Raw genomic sequence first — 13,373 nt, 5'->3', positions numbered from 1 at the left:
CCAACTGTGAATTAGGGAAATGGAGAATTTAGTCCAGGACAGTAAAAAATCAAGAGCTCACATGATGTAGCACAGGAGAATGTCATGAGTGAAAACTGACATATACTAACACAAATCTAAGAAAACTAAATAGAAATGCACAAAGAACAAAATGCAAGAATAAACTAAGAAACTAAATTCAAAGGAATAAACTGAACTGAGGTAGAAACATAGTGGACCATGACTTAAAAAAATGAAATAAATATTCAGGAAGGGGAATGCAACAAGATCAATCAAACAAAAAGCCAAGAACTGCGACATAACTGTGAAAGTTCAAGCAACTTGTTTTGGCAAAGTCAATTTGAGGTATTGACTTTACCAAAACAAGTCAATACTTTGAGCCACAGAAACAGATCTATAGATAGATCAATTTCTCTGTATAAATCAACTGATCTATAGATAGAAAGCTGGACAGAATTATGTTGATTTGTCTTCAAATTAGTTTTGTACAGTCAATCTTCTAATCTGTAGATTGATAGATCTATGTTAAAAAATATTACCTAATTTTCTGTCCCATAGTTGTGTAACCAATGGAAGCCCTGACTTAGGATAGATAGTGTTGAAATTAACATTAATTGCATTCAGATTCAAAAATGTCTTTGCTGTCAAACAGAATATTGTAGGTCTCGTTGCACTATCAACAAGTACATCGTGAAATATGTGGCAATACCTCTATAATCAAATTGTGTCGTTCCTTTGAGCTATAACACCCCTGGAAAGGAAACTGAAAACAGCTTAGGCTCACTCCACTATTGATTTATCCTTTATTGTTTGAGATTTATGAATTATTGTGAATTTGATGTTGTCTCTCATAATGCTGCCATAGGCTTTTAAATCAAGCTGACAGGCTTATTATTGAGCTTTGGCAGACCAACCAGTGCAGCATGGAGGAATGTACCATCCCTGATTGTGGAGGAGAAAATATTACCCAACATTTTTCATGAGTTGCTGCATCAATTCTGCTGCAGGTTTTCATGCAGTTGCAGTTAGTCTCGATCACTTATATCAATAAATTTGGTATTGATCATATTGTAAAAACATAAATTATGAATTACTTGTACTAATTTGACAAATATACAGTAATAAAATGTATAAGAGCACAACCACATTTTTCACTAAAATAAATATTTCTAGAAATGGTTCACAATGATCATAGTGATGAATCTCTTTTTGTCTTCTGAACTGCCTTACTTATTCATAGTACTAATTCAGCAAGATACCCAAAACGTCCCAAGACAAGTTGACCTTTGTAACATTTCGTGCTTGAAGTAACCATCAGAATGTTTAAACATTATGGTAATAAAAACCTGAACATGTTTGGCAATGATATGTTGGAAGTGGTTTTATACAAATACTGAGTTTTTCCTAAGGAGTCTAAAGTGTGCCAAGAAAATATCCCCCACATACTTGCAGCACCTCTTAAAGTCTGAAACATTGATCCAAGGCAGAATGTATTCATGCTTTCAAGGTCTGACCACACCATTAAATTACTGCTGCTGCACAGACCAGGAACCTTTTCCCTGGTTTGTTATTGTCCAATTATGGTATATCCTTGTCAATGTTTGCCCAGGTTTCCTACTGTTAGCTGCCAGAAGTGGATCCTGGTTTGGTCTCCTTTGACAGTAGTCCATTTGCTTTCAGGTTTGTGTTGTGTATTCAAAGACTGCTGTCTGTCCTTTCTCATTTGACCTCTGACATCAGCAAGTTTTGTGTTATTTTTCCACAACACAAATGTTGTTCATCATATATTGTATCTTCCTGATCATGTTCTGTAAATTTGAGCAGCTATTTGAAAATCCCAGTAGATGATTAACTGTGGAACCAACAACTGTACTATGAATGAAATAGGCTTGACCACATGAAGATGTCCACTGGATCCAGTTCCTGGTGTATAGAATAAAGTGGCAGACAATCAACAAATGCAGTCTTTTGTCAATCAGGTCATTTCTGCACAACACACGGCTGGATATGTCTTTCACTACTCCTGAAGTGAATAAGAAAAATGTAGAAGAGTCACACAGAGCCGTGCAGGATCTGCCATGGAGATGAATTTGGCCGTGGTGCTTTGGGGCAGAACCGGTTAAAGTGGCTTTAGTTAACATAACTGGAATTAAGTGTCAAAGATTATAACACAAGCTGCGATGTGTTGTTTGCTCTATCAAAGCATGAACCCATTTACTGAAAGGCCACCTTTTCCCATCAATAAACTTTTTTTTCTGTGGGTCAGTAATTTTTTCTTGTGTCAGCTGCAGTGATGGGGATAGAACCTCTAAATGCTGATGGTACGAAGAAGTGGCTGCAATCCCATTTGAGCAGTCAACGGTACTTTGCCTTAAATGCTTTTCAATCTGCTGGAGATCGCATTAGTTGCCTGCTTCTTATCGACTCATCTAAAGAGTTTATGTCTTCATCTAATTAAGGGCAGTGCTTTCTTAATAGCTCTATGCTTAGGCTGAGTTATTTCATAAGTGGATATCTTGGCTCCTGGTCTACTATCTTTTACTTCACTGTCAGTTTCATATCTTATTCCAATACTTATTGTGGATTGTCTTGTATTATAACGATAACCATGGTTACTATTGCAGCAAACTGTTAAATAATCAGTGTTATTAAACCATAACTCCTTATTGAACACAAATCATTTTTATTCAGCGTAGAGTAATGCAGGAAACAGATTTAACGTATATTCTTTATTTAATGCACTGCATGTTTAAATTATTGAAAGTCAGCCTCTTGATATATTTCATCCCCTACCTGGGAGACTTAGCAAAGTTGACAGGAGCAGAGTTCAGGCATATATTAGATGGATCCAAGGTGTCCACTGCCAAGGCCTGCCAGCTCAGCCTGTTCCCATGCTGCTCTATGTGTCATGAGGCCAAGCTTCCTATTTAGACAAGGGAATGAAAGATGGGCCAGGGATGTATTATGCATGTAAATGCACCAGAGAGGTAGGCAGCTGCTCTAACAAGCTAAGTCACTTTCCCAGTCCTGTCTTCCCTTCACAAATATAGACTGAACCTTTGAAACTAATGGAGTTACCTCAAAGCACTGCAGATCACTTTTCCTAATTTATTTGGAATTGAATAAATTTCTAGATTTTGAATATGACCATTTACCTCTATTAACCAACAATAAATATGACAATTAATCTCACCTTACCGGTCCAGCAGTTCACTGTGGGTCATACTATGTTTTTCTTCCTGCTTGGAATGGTTTATGATATATTTAACACTGGAATCTGCATATGACATTTAGCTGCAACTGTGTCTTTTTTTTAGCATCACCCACAAATAAATATTCAACTAATAACAAAACAGGTTTCCCTGTCTGACTTGCAGTTATTCGACTGCCTTCTGTGAACAATTTAAGTAATCTTTCTACATTATCGCGTCCATCCAATGAAATCAATGACTGAATTTTCTGTTCATCAGGATTTGCCTGGTCATGATAGGTATATAACTCATAGACCTGAGTTCAATTTAGGAAAAGATATGTCCTTGCAAAGACTGTTAAAATTATAAAGAAACAATAAACAAATCAGCTTCTAATGAGGAAATTTTGCAGAAGGGACAAAAAGGAGGAAATCTTGGCACAGTTCTTGTTGCATTGATAGGTTTGTAGATTAACCTCTGGCAAACCACATTTGTTTGGATTTGATCTCACTTCAACCTGTAACAAAATAATCATGGGAAAGCTTTTCTGCTTAAAAATAAAAAGGCTCACTTGGGGATTGGGCTTCTATTCATTTTGTGATTATTCACATCTAGTGGCTAAATCAGGAAAATATAAAATCATTATACAGTGCCCAGTGAATGTTTCAGCCTTTATATTGTTTTTAAAAATCAAGCAAGTTCAATAAAATTGGTCTTTTTTTTTTCGACAATAGCTTTGAACAAGGTGCTGTTTTTTTCCCAGGCTATGTTTATTTAGGATATGTAAAATAATAAAAAAATTATATAGCACATATTAAAGTACACAGGCCAAGACTGATAGCTAAAAATGAAGTACCCAACAAAAAACAGGACATGTAAAATAATACCACAGGACATAATACAAAAATATCCATTAAAGGTTTTTGGCATTTTAGATGAACCAACATCTGACATCAACACCTTGTTTTAATCCAAAGAATAAAACTAGCAACAAATAATATAAATCCAAAAGCTGCAGCAGCAATCATCTTTTACAAAGATTCTAGCAAGGCAGCTGTAAAGCAGAAATCTTATTTTAAAAGTTGTAATTATGGGTTTATAAGTTGGAAATTAACATGCAGCAAAAAGTTGTAAACTAAGCTCTGGTAATAAATTTGCTTAATTTAATTACCATGGTGTGGTATCACATCAGCATTCCAAATTTTGGGGCATTCGGTGTTTTTCAATCGCTGTGTTTCAATATTTTATAACAGTATGAAAGTGCTTGTTGGAAGGACAGCTTATGTTTTTTTAACATTAAATTTCTTTTGATTATGCATAATTTATTTCTTTTCATTACTCTTGTGATGAAGGGGAACTGAAAACTTTTTTTTTAACTTTTGGGTAAAAACACTACTAACACTTAAAAAGCCTGTGTCTTGTTTTTGAACACTGATAATCATTTCAACCATATTCAAAACATTTGACCGGCCCTGTTCACAAGCAGACCTCATGTTAGCAGCTTTTTAATGACTCCACATGAATTTATTAAGAACAAACACAAGACCAATGAAATGCAAAGTAGGCATGAAGAATTAATTTGGAAAATAATGGTGATGCAAATTATACTCCACAATTAAATGGAATTTTGTTACTCTTGTGACCTTGGAGCATAAAAAGCACAGAATAATAACTGTGTACTGAGTCATTATTATGGTAAGATATATAATTTGACATTTGTTTGGACGGACGGAAGAACGGACGGACGGATGGACAGACAGAGAGATAGATAGATTTATATATATATATAAATATATAAACAGTACATACCAATATCACTCTACCTTTAAGATGGTGTCTTATTCGTATGAAGGCCACACACTGAACTTGTGGCTTCTGACTCACGCACGGGTAAATGCATGTTGAAGGATTATGTACTGCTTTTCATTTTAGTAACAAATGTCAAGAGGTTAGTGACTCATTTAGTCACTGAATAAATCATCATGATACACTGTAACTCTCCCCTGAGGTCTTTGCGGAAGCATTTACTGTTAATCACAGTCGACTTAAAAACCCCAATAGGAAAATCAAACTGTCATATCGGTAGTATTAGAACACAATCTATATTAAAGTTTTCCCCAAGAACCGAACCATTTTGCAGCCATAAAGGTCACAACGTGCTTCAGTGGATATTGTTAAATCTTGCAATATAACTTCCATTAAGACCTTTATCTTTGATCTGACAGTAAAAAAAACTTATTCAGAATACTGGTCACTGAACTTCTCTGGAAATTCTACTGAATACTAAGAATCTTCATTTCAGTCAGATCAGCAGGACGGTCTGAAACTCAAACCAACAACAAAAACATTTTAGAGTACTTCTAACAGCTATTTGACATATCAGTTTTAAAACCTTGTTTCCATTTGCCCTATTCTGCCATTTACTGTAGGTCATATCGACAAAAAACAATTAAACATGAGATACCTTTCCTGCAGACTCACTTTCCTGTTATTAGCATGAACATTTTATTTGTCGTACACCAAAAAATCACATACACACACACACACCCACACACACCCACCCCCCCAACACACACACACACACTGTGTAATTATAATGAGTGAAATAACAGACTTAATGAGAAATTGTGGATGAAAGGGACAACCTATTTGGCAAATGTTCTACGAAAAAAATCCACATTAAGCATTACATAATTGTGCAAACATGTAGCAGTTACTGAGAATTTTTTTTAAAACAATTACTCTCATTGTTCTGAACACAGAGTTTGACTTTATTTGTCAGTGCTTCGGGGTATATGTTCTTACCAACCAATTAGTCAACTAAAACACTCTATATGTTTATCTTCATAAAGTACTATGCAAAATGGGCATGGATACTAAAAGCACACCAGATGTTAGGCCTGCTGCACCTTTCACATACTTAGTTAAATGGGTGTGCATTTCATCCACAATTCTTTTATAAATGCATGTTTCTGTCAGTGAAACACCTGGTCCTATTAGTGTAGCGCACCAATCAACATTCTGCCATCTGCATCACTGATGCCAGCCCCTCAGTGGGTTACTATTCCCACTACGACATATCTTGGAATCAGCGATAGAAGGAAGAAAGAAAGCTGATGACGAAGTATGTAATGAAAATAAGAGAGGTGTAAAAAAAAAAAAAAAGAATCTCCTGTAGTGAGAACCCTTGAGAATAAGTCTCTGAGCACCAGAAAGCAGGAGGATTCATGGGTACCATGTACAGTAAATCTTTCCTTTTGGGAATTCTCTTAAACCACCTGACTGTAACTGTAACTTTGTGCAGAACTTTAGTCGATATTAAATCTGCTGCAAAAAAAACAAAACAAAACAAAAAAAACAAACAACAAAAATCTATCTTTGAATACAAAGAAATCTTTAAAATTTAAACCTTAAAATGTTTATTACTGGGTAAACTGAGCAATACTGAATAAAAGTAATATAGAGAGACTGGTCTTGAGGAACCTCCACATGTGGTCTTTGTGTATTTTTTTGTGTGGTTGGAAATCCAAATGCCGAATCGAAGAACGCAGACGAGAGAGGAGGACTACTTTTAATGATAAGTAGAACTCCAGGGATTAGGCTTTGAGAAGTGACAGCAACAGGTGATCTGACAAAGAAGTGATTAAACCATGGAGTATAATTGCATACAGACTGCAAAGTAAAGGAATAGATATGCAACAGCTATGGGAGAATACAAAACTAAGGCACTAACAGTACTGAGTAACCACAGGGGAACACAACAAAACATAACACTAGAATATGTAGAAAAACAAACTTGGGAAAAACACTAAAAAACAAACTTGAATAGACTAAGATTACTTAACTCCAACAGAGAGGGGAGCACTGTGGATATTATTTAAAATCAACTTTTTGAACCTTTCCATAATATTGTAATATCGTTCCCTCGTCAAATACATGCCTGCAACGTGTCACCTATTTCCCCTCATTCAGACTAGCGGCAGCAACAATTAGCAGATACGTGGTGTAACTGTGCATCTGCTGAGCTTATCTCACAAACTAAAATGCTCCAAAGAGCTGTTATAAATGGCATTAATTGATGGCATGGAGAAGCATTGTTATGATGACATACTGAAGGGGGGATGTCAGAAGGGGCAGTTGGTCTTGTAGAGACAAAGGCCAATTGAATGGCATTATATGAAGCCATGATGCAAAGTCACATTTCTTTTAAGTTGTTTTTGATTGATACACCATTTTCATAACAACTGAAGGTAACATAGTTACTTGATTATTCTATTAATGGCACTATATGCCTAGAAAAAAACAACTACTTTGTTGCTCAAATTCAACAAAGTAGTTCAAGTCTTCCAAGTAAGGTATGCTTAGTGTGAAAATATTATTAGTGTAATGTCAGTTTGGTGGAGAGAATTAGCTTAGGTGTCAATCATCAATTATTTATTTTATATTTCTATTTAATATGTAGTGCATAAACATTATCTCATACTCATTTTCCCATAATGCATGTGGGCTTTTAAGGACTAAACAGTATGTAATCAAGGACGGTGCAACATTATCTAAATTCATAAAGAGATGAAGGACAGAGAATAGAACCTCAAAAAACAATACAATAAGAATTCAGTTCAGGCCACAGTGTAAAAACTCCCTGCAGCAATGGAGCGGTCTCAGCCTTTGATCACTGCAAAGGTCAGAAAAAAGCCTGTGCTGTTAGTGGAAACACAGATCCAGCAGGAACCAGGAGACATGCACCAACTCATAAAATAGTACTAATCAGAGCCTCACAACCTTTCTCTTTAAATGACGCGATAGTTAACAGGTACACAGAGTTTCTACATTACAGATATCTATAAAAACAGCTGGCTAGCTATTTCAGGGTGTGTACAATGAATATTACCAGGGAGTTTCTATGACAACTTGAAAAGTCAGAGGACCCTGCCTACTGTCAGGCTCTACAGAAACTTTGCCGCAATCTTTAATTGCTGTATTAGTTTCAGTCCTTGACAAACAAAAATGTTTATGGCTCTACTAATGGAGATGTGGAGATATGACATCCCTGCAACTACTGCAGACACAGGCGTAAATCCCAGGGAGGATCGGGGGGATCAAGACTCCCCAAATCTTTGAAAAGTCTAGAATTGTCTCCCTCCAAAAAAATTTTGAAAAAACATTTGCCTTTTCATTATCTCAAAATGAAAAGCAACATTTGAATGAGATGTTGTTTAATAATGAGATGGGATTTACGCCCATGGCTGAAGAGTAGCAAAGTTGGATTGTGGGTAAAACATGTTGGTAGCCCATTGCCAAAACCAGCACAGTAATTTCCAAATGCAGAAAATTATTATCTATAAATTATAATCTATTACAAGAAATGTAGGGAGAAATATAATAAATGCATAGGAACGGGGATTTATTTCCATGTCAATTATGTGACAGAATAGACATTTATTTTAGAAAATATTGAATAAAACAACAAACATTTATCAAACATGTTTAACAGTGAATTAGCATCTCCACTTTTAAGCATTGCACATCAGATCTTTGTGGTGCAATCATTATTGTTTGTATCATTTCAAAGAGGAATATTGAAATAGCCTCTGTAGTATTTGAAATGTAGCAATCCTTTAGCAATCATTTATTAAATGTTCCAACTTTAACATATCATTCCTTTTGGGAACCCAAAACACAGAGTAACAAGAAAAACTATGAGGATTGGCAAAAGAAACTGGAGAAAAATTCAAGCAAGAGGCAAATCACAAGACAGGAGAATGAACCAGTAGAAGAAAAAACTGGGACACAGAGAAACAAGCAAAAATATTATCGGAATCACAAGTGAAGGTACAAGACAAACAAGAAAGAAACCAAAACCCAGCCCCAAAACATGAATGAACAGAAAACATAGCAGATGATGTAAGCACAAGATGCTAAAAGAGAACTTTTACAAATGACATTTTCAATACATGTTAATGCACCAAATAGTTGAATGCAAACATAATTTATCAACTGAATGTTGCAATACTTTACCTATTTTTGAATTACTTGACATTGACTGAGTTCTCTCATACACATACACATTCTGAATCTTATAGAAAATTTCTATTTTAACAAGAATCTCTTTTTTCATTTCAGACCTTTTTGTAAACTTGTGTTAGACAAAGCTTATCATTCAGTGGTTTGCTTTCTTTGTGGTAAATGATGATGATCAGATGTGACTAAATTACCCTCATGACCGACACCCCTCGAATGAACTGGCAAGCAGGGTAACTGAGGAAGACAGGAATCACCATACATTGACTTGTGCCTCCTCAGAAAAGCATAGAGGAAACTGGTATTGTCTCAAACCATGTTGTCAATGTGAGACTGACTCAGAGCACAATTATGTGACGCCTACCGAAAGTAATTAGTATAACGCCAGCAAGGTGAACACCAGAATCAAATCTACACCCAATTAACTGGCATCTGATGTGAATATAATAGTTTAAAGTGTGCAGTTTTTAGTGTGTGATACAGTTTTAGCATAATGTTTCAATTTAATATTTACATTTGACCTTTTCTAGGATAAACATGCCATCAATCATGACAAGTCAGACAGGGATATTTAGATATTTACAGTTCAAGCCCTGTCTTTGTCCTCCTTCCTGTGAAAAACGACATTCTCCGAGGTCTGCAACAGAGATGTTTTTTTTTTCAGCTTGTTGTTTAAAAACAAAAAAATAAAGTTCTTGTGAAATGTATTTTGGAAAACCATGATTTTTAAAATAACATATTGCAACTTTTTGTGATAGAGTCTATGAATTTTTTTTCTTTTGCTCTCTTAATGTGTTATTGGCTATTTTCTTTCATTTTCTCTTAGTGGAAAAAAAAAAAAAAAAAAAATTCCAGAGAACCATTCTCAACCTCCTGCATAGTTAAACTGATCAGAGAACATTTTAAATGTGTTTTTCTTTTTTCATGCAGTGGTTTTACCAGCTTGCCTTTGTGCTATTTTCTGCCAGTACAAAGCATTCATACCCTGCTTGCAGGGTATGAATGAGTTTGGCCTCTGAAGACCTCTTGCACACAGCTGTTAGTTCTCCTAAAGTGTAAAACTAAAATCTTTGGTGAGGCAGTTCTTAGCTTTTGTGCCCTGGGCTGCTGAAGAAATCCAACAGACCTGAGAGCAGCTGGAAACACTGAAAAACCTACAGAGCTAGACTCTACAATAGCGTCTCCAGTAGGGCTTTTATTTATGATTTACAGATTATTTTCTGCCAATCATTGTTTTGGTGTTATAGAATAATAGCTTTTTATGTTAGTATTATTTTTCATATGTTTTATATAGATTAATTATACTGTAGTTTGATAAACAGAGGTGCAATATGAAGTACATGTACTCATATTCTAATGCAGTCAGCAACAGCATTGCTTTTGCAAGTATGAATCCATATTTAAAAAGTTTAGACCTTGCAAGCACTGTTTAAACATGAATGTTTATGACTAATATGAATGTAAACTAAGTGAAGAGTTATTCACTGCAAGTTTGATATTAACTGGCATGATATTTTATTTCAAATTTCTGGACTATCCCTTTAAGAGCATAAAAATATTGCATGAGATGAAGGTGATGACTATCCCTTGTAGGTTGATGGAATATTTATGGTACGATACCATTCATGATGAGCACTACTTTTGTTGGCATCTAATAAAGATATTCCACTCATTCACCCTCATGAATCAGTTCTTTATTAAAGCCTTAAAACGTGGAATATTGCATTTTATTCACATACCGCAGTGTCCCTTCAGGCCCTCTCTCCACTTCAGTGCTATTTGCATGTCTAAACCAGCAGAGTCATTAAAAGGCAACCAACCACAGCGGCAGAGTCTCCATGCTGAGTGCCTTCCTGAAGCTGCTGAAGCATCGTCAGCCTTGGGAGAAAGAGAATCAGAGAGCCTCTACAGGTCCCCTCTGGGAAGAGAAAAGAGCTCTTATTCTAACTCGGTGGAAAATGCCAGCACCCACAGGGGCACTGTTACACACAGCTGGGATAATAAGCATCACAGGGAGACCCACAATCCACCAGCAAACTGAAACCAGCACATGCATTTTCTCCCTAATCCACCATTGCCACAAAGCTATCTCATCCCCAAAAGCCAATGAATACCCTCATCTTAGTAGGACTATTTTAGTGTCTCAGTGTGGTGCGCAATATTGGATGTGGTGTATAGGATGACAGAGGTAAAGGGGATGCAGTGAAACAATGAGGGACGAGATGCACTCAGACTCAACCTGAAAGTCTTACAGCATGCAGTTTACACAGCATATAGTAATCTATATGTAATCATATAGTATATAGTAATCATATATGTCATCTTAAATCTAATTAGTTTTAAACATTCCTGTACCACTTCGGACACGACATAATTCAGCTGCAGCTTCTTATTCAAATCTTACTACCAGGTATTTAATAATACTATTATTATGCATACTAATAATCTTTAGGTATGTTAGAGTTGGGGAAGCTGATATGTGAGCTAATATTTTCATGATGATAAGGTGACTACACTGATTTACAACTCAAGCTCTGGAGGACACTTTCTCAACTAATCCTTGAATCAGAGAAAGATGTGGATTTGTATTGTTATTCAGTTTAATCATCTGGGGATTGCAGGAGCTCTATCCATGGATTATATTTTTAAAAGTCCAATTTTACTATCACTAGTTTGAGCCATTAAACATAAAACCCACTGAATTGTTACATGTCAAATTTATTACATTTTTAAGGATTACATTTCCAACTGAGACCTTATCAAAAAAGCCTCAACATTCTTGTGCGCAACTCTTATTTCTTCGCAAAGGGGAAAATATAGATGCTAGGCACAACAGCCTTGATTCATCTTAGGTTTTCTCCCCTGCTGTTAGATCCTGCTTGTGTGTTTTCCGCTCTCACACTTTCTCGCTTAGCTTCCTCCCTCCCATGTATTCAGCTTAATAAGTTAGCATGAATGGCCACATCCAAATATAATGCCTGGGACCTGCTGGCGGGCTTTAAATGTGGCCCTAATGGCTACACCATTATACTGCTCGGTACATACTCAGAATGTACTGAATGTGTTGCTTTGGAAGAACTGAGATGGTGGCGGGCAGGAGGTGGCAGTGGGGGGTGGGAGGGAGAGTAAAGAGCTGCCTTTCCATTAGCTGATTGAGTTGGAACCTATTCTTGTTTACTGGCTCTTGTTTGCTTCACATTAAATAAGCCCAGGATGTAAACAACTCTGTTATGCAGCTCAAAAAAATCTCACAGGAAAGCCATGTCCCACCAGCAAGACTTTCGCCTTCTCAGCCAGCAGTAAAACAAAGGTTGTGTACTGGTAGAAGTGGCTGCCTCAGTACATTCCTCGGTTCTGCTGATGCTTTGTATTAGCCAATCCATGTTTTGCGTGAGCCAGAGTGAAGGCCTAATGGACCATGGCGTGCTGAAGTGGCTGACCGGCTGTCTCCGACAACACATCACACATTAGGATCCAACATTTACCCAAGTGCAATGTCAGATTTAATAAATGATATATATACACTTGTGGTGGCTCTATTGCAAAAGGCTGGTGAGAGGAAAGAAGATGACAGGCTTCACAAGCCATAAGTGTTCCTTTTTCTTTTTTCTGTAGAACCAGGTCAACACACAAGATGTCTCTGTACAGAGAATACAGGAGGGAAGAGGTATTACTCTGCAGAGTTAAGGACATGGTGTATTACATACTGCATAGTATATTGTTGCATTCTGGATAATAGTGGATGCTTTTGACAAAGAACAAAAATATGTTGTTTGGTGTTGCTTGCACTTTTTTTTACTTATGTTCAGACCCAGCATGACCCCAACTTCTACTCTAAGAAAAAATGTCTAAATATAAAATATGAATATAGTCAGGGATAAACTGCCCTCACACACATTTAGTGAAGTCAAATGTAAATAGATTTTTTAAAATGTATCAGAAGATAGAATCAAAAATTATAATAAACATTGTCTTCCCCATTCCTGCTTTTGGAATAAGGGAAAAGTTAATTGTGCCCCTCAATTGGTCCCTGAGCGTTTGCCTGTTAAATGGTTCTGCTGTCACAGTTCTTATCCACTTTGCCTCTGTTACCTTGAGTTTGACAAGTTCCCACCTGTCACAGGTTTTTCTGTGATCGCAGCTTTGCTGTTATCTGCATTT

Source organism: Poeciliopsis prolifica, unplaced genomic scaffold (assembly GCF_027474105.1).
Source record: "Poeciliopsis prolifica strain line A6 unplaced genomic scaffold, Auburn_PproV2 SCAFFOLD007, whole genome shotgun sequence".
In the NCBI taxonomy this organism is placed as follows: Eukaryota; Metazoa; Chordata; class Actinopteri; order Cyprinodontiformes; family Poeciliidae; genus Poeciliopsis; species Poeciliopsis prolifica.
This window is presented reverse-complemented; position numbering follows the sequence as displayed.